This window comes from Plecotus auritus (assembly GCF_963455305.1).
Source record: "Plecotus auritus genome assembly, chromosome: 7".
Lineage (NCBI taxonomy): Eukaryota > Metazoa > Chordata > Mammalia > Chiroptera > Vespertilionidae > Plecotus > Plecotus auritus.
The window spans coordinates 5,810,556-5,815,115 of NC_137774.1; positions in this window are offsets into that span (position 1 = coordinate 5,810,556).

Consider the following 4,560-nt stretch of genomic DNA (forward strand, 5'->3'; position numbering starts at 1 on the left):
GACTGCGGTCCCAGGAGCCCCAGGAGCCTGAGTCCCCCCCAAGCCGCTTCTGGGGGGTGGGGATTTAAAGGGAAAGAGAGCAAGAACGTGTGTGCACGTGGACACGGCTATGTGATCTCTGGGGACTCTGAGGACTGTGGACCTAGCCCCCGACCCCTTCTTCAACCGGAAGCGTTCGGCAAACAAAGTCAGCCACTGCCACCCTGTCCCTAATGCCACACTGCGATCTAACTGGAAGCAGTGGAGGAGAAGGCGAGGTGGGGGAAATGAGAAGACAGGAGAAACACTGGCTTCCGGAACAATTGAATGGGCTTGAGGGTGGCGGGGGGGCGGGGGGGGGGGCAGAGTTCACTGCTACCGGTCTTTTTTTTTTTTTTTTTTTTTAACCTTTATTGTTGAAAGTATTACATAGGTCTTCCTTTCCCCCCATGAACCTCTTCGGCCCGCTCCCACCCCATTGTCCGTGTCCATGGGTTATGCATATACCCATACCAGTTCCTTGGCTGATCTCTTCCCACCCACCTTCCCCTGCCTTCCCTCTGAGGTTCATCAGTCTGTTCATGCTTCTGTGTCTCTGGGTCTATTTTCGATCAGGCAGGTCTTCATTCGTGATGAGCCGTCTAGGTGCCACAGCTTTTTGCTGCTCATGGGTGAGCCTTGCTGCTCAGAGGGGTGGGGCGATGCAGTGAGCGTCAAGGATGGGCACGTCCTCCAGCCAATGGGCAGCCACCATGGGAGGCATGGGGGGTCAGCTTGGGGAGGAGAAGTCTCCGGCTCGGCCTCCGTCTGTCTGGAGCCTGTATTCCCCCTGCATGTCCCAGGCCCTGCGTCCGCTGCCATCACACGCGTGGTCCCCGTCCCTCTGCCCCCATAACCCGTGAGCGCCTGGACTCCCTCATCGCGGTGCCATACGGTTCCGACTGAACACGAGGGGGTCAGGCGAGGGGACCTGGGGTACACACCTTATCCTCTTTCTCCCGCATACGCACATCACTCTAAAGCAGGCGTCCTCAAACTACGGCCCGCGGGCCACATGCGGCCCGCCGAGGACATTTATCCGGCCCACCGGGTCCCGCTGCCTGTCCTGCTTAGCATCCGACTCGTCCCGGGCCCGCAGTACGCATAGGAATTTGTTCATAGTTTTTTTTTTTAACTATAGTCCGGCCCTCCAACGGTCTGAGGGACAGTGAACTGGCCCCCTGTTTAAAAAGTTTGAGGACCCCTGCTCTAAAGCATACGCTCTTGGGCTTTCTCACCCACTGCTGAAAACACAATCCTCTTGCAAATGAATATTATTGCTGCTGCTTCCAGCTCCTGCTTCCCCAGTGCCCTCCCATCTAGGTCTCGCCTCTATGCCCTGGGCGCCCCTAGGAGGAGGTGCGGGAAGAAATCACTCTCTTTGCTCTTCATATGCAGACACAGGAGCCCTGCAAGTGGCGTGGAGCTAGCTCAAGGCCGTTGATGGGAAAGGCAGACCCAGCCCGGAGCTGGGGTGCGCGCCTGCCTCCCCCGTGTGCCCTGGCGCACAGCCTTCCTCGCGCCTCTGTCCCCACAGAGCTCTGGCTCCAGCGAGCCCACTCCCCCACGTTCCCATTGTTCTCCCTGCGCCCAGGCCAGGCTCCGGCTCCTTTGTGGGTCACGGGGAGAAACTGGGGCTCCGTGCTTTTGTGAAGCGTGTCTCTGATCTTATCGCCGCCCTGCTCTCCTAATCAGCACTTGGTTGCCTGTGTCTCGGAGGAGCCGAGAACAGAGCGTGACTTGAACAGGGCATGGCCAACATGTCTCCCCTGCCTTCCATTTCCCCTCCGTCTGCCCAGCTGGCCTTGGCCCTGGGCTGGTGGTCCTGGTGCCTTGACCGACTTGGGTTCCCGGGACGCGCTGCGCTCCAGTGCGTGCGGCGGCTTCTTTCTTCTCTGGGTCATGCGGCATCCTTTTTACATCTTGATGGAGGATTGTCCGGATTTGCAAAATCACTGTGTTCTACCAAGCAGAACTGGGATGTCACCACCCTGCAGCCTGGGGACGTCCTTGGGGCCCTCCCCTAATGGGGTGTCCCTCTTCTTTGCGGCTTCATGGGGGCGTTTATTCGTAAGAAGAAATGTTTGCAGAGCCCTGCCTAGGCGCTTGGCAATTTGCAGAGGGCTCTTAACCTCTGTGTGTCACCGTCTCTCCCCCAGAAAACCTCGTGTGGCTGTGCTTACCCTTCCCCCCATTTAACAGATGAGAAAGCTGCGGTTTAGAGGGGTTAATTCACTTGTCCAAGCGCTCGGTGTTAAGGGGTGAAAACTGACACTGACAACAACAGCAGGGAGACAAGGAGACAGTGGCTGCCAACTCTTGGGTGCCTGATGCTTAGAAGACCGAATGGGCTATGCCGGGACCATCCTGATTCCCCCCGTGAGGGACGCTATTTACCTGTGGCCTTCCTTCTTTTTGGCCTTGCCTTATGTCCTTCGGACTTGGTGTTTTATGGGGCAATGATAACTCACATTAGGGAGTTCACAAGATTGTCAAGGGAGGATGCCGAGTGGGGAAGGAGAGGGGGCTGCTGAGAGTCATCAGACCCAGTGGCTGTCTTGCATGTGGCACAGGCTGTGGCGGAAGGGCTGGCCTGGTGACCTCAGGAACTGTCTGCCCCTCCCGTGGGGGGCTGGCTGGGGGCCCTTAGAGCCATTCCCCACTCTGCCCAGACCCCAGATGGGTCGCCTGACACTCCCCGCCATGGAGGGGAAAGACACGCTCTCCTGGGGAGGAATCAAGATGAGAACCCTCTGGTTGCGACCTGGTCTGAAAGGTGACAACTCGATGGTGTTCAGCACGTGGGGAGAGGGCTGGGATGCTGCTTGAAGGAAGGAGGAAGCTGACAGGGTGGGCAGGGAGGTGGCTGACGAGGCCCATGTCCTGTCTACTGTTCTTGAGCCAGATTAGAACTCGGCTGGACTCGGTCTTGTTTGCCGATTATCCTTGTATACGAGGTTGGGAAACAATAAAAAGGAGGGTGGGGGAAGGTAAAGGCCATTGCTAGGGAGAGAGGATTTCAAAAGAGAAAGATTAGTTAGGTTAGTAGCGTGTTTTAGGGCCGCTCCCTGAGCCCGGATGCTCTCAGGGGAGCCGGGGAGCCCCATGGAAGGAGAACGGTGGCAGATTCACACGCCAGGTCTCCTGCCTCTGGGAAGCATGGAGTGCATCCTAAGGATGACATGGAGCCCTTTAAACACGCCCCGCACATTCACCCCACAAGCATCTCACAAATGCTCCGAGAGGCCTGGCCGCGCGCTGGGCGACTCCCCCAGGTGACGGGCTCAAGGGCACCTTCATTCCTGAATACGTCAATGCCACGCCCTGCGCAGGCCCCTGTCAGTCTGCCCTTTTGCAAAGACACGCCACTTTGGGGACCCGATTGGGAAAAGGGAGAGCCACGCGTCCGCGCCACAGAACCAGACGCTCGCCTGGGCCGTCCCGGGCCTGCCTGCCACTGGTCACAGCTGGTCTCTAACTCTGTGGCCACGGAGGAGGTTTCCATGGCCGTTCTGAAGTGCTTTGTGTATTGGAAACTGTGAATAAAAAGGTGAGGGGAGGGGGGAGGAAGGCTGCCCATCACGCTCACCCAAACCCCAAACCTCAGACTCTTGGGAGGAAGCAGCTGCCTGAAACGGTCCCAGACGGCAAACAGACGGCCTGCAGGGAGGGCAGGGACGGTCCCGGAGGCCCCGCTGGCTGCCACCGTGGAGGCCTTGGCCGCCCGGCACGGGGAGGAGGAGCGTGCAGATCCTTTTTAAGTTTCTGAACGCAAGACGCTTCCTGCCTGCCGCCCCCTCACCTTGCTCCCCCTGCAGTGGCTGGCCCTGGTGGGGCTCCTGGCTGACCCCGGGGAGCCAACCCCAGCCTCCCTCTCGCCAGCGGTCACCTCTCCTGCCAGTGCTTATCTGGGGGAGCAGGAGTCCTACCTTTCAGTCCCCCCCCCCGCCCCCCCCCCCCCCCGTTCCTGAAAGAAGGTATTGTTATTGTCTCAAAACTGCCCAGGTCAGGAACAAAGGCGGGCCCCGGGTCTTCTTGAAGCGGGATGCGATGGAATTGGCATTCCTCTGAAATGGCTCGTTATTACGGCCCATTTCTGCTAACAATTACCTGCCAACACCGAAAGGCACCGGGCTCCTTCGGGCTCTTGTTCGGTTTTCCTCTTCTCTTTTCCTTTCTTTGTGGAGCCTTAAAAAAAACAACAAAAAAAAACAAAAACCAAAAAATCAAAAAAAAAAAACGGGTGCACGCTGGAGTTCAGATTCAGACAGGTCTGGTGTATTCATCTCCACGACATGTGTGTGAATCTGACTGGACAAACAATTATTTTCTGTGGGTGGGGTGTGTGTGTGTCCATTCTTGGAGTAAAGAAGGTAATTTATTTCCTTTTACAACCCAGCTGTCTCTTGAAAACGGGATTGTAGGAAACAGAGAGAGAGTATGATATGGTTTGTTTCACAAGTGGATTTAGTGTTGTTGTTTTTTCTCTCTAATTATCTGATTTGAGCAAATGCCTTGCACATAATTGATGCTCAGCAAGCG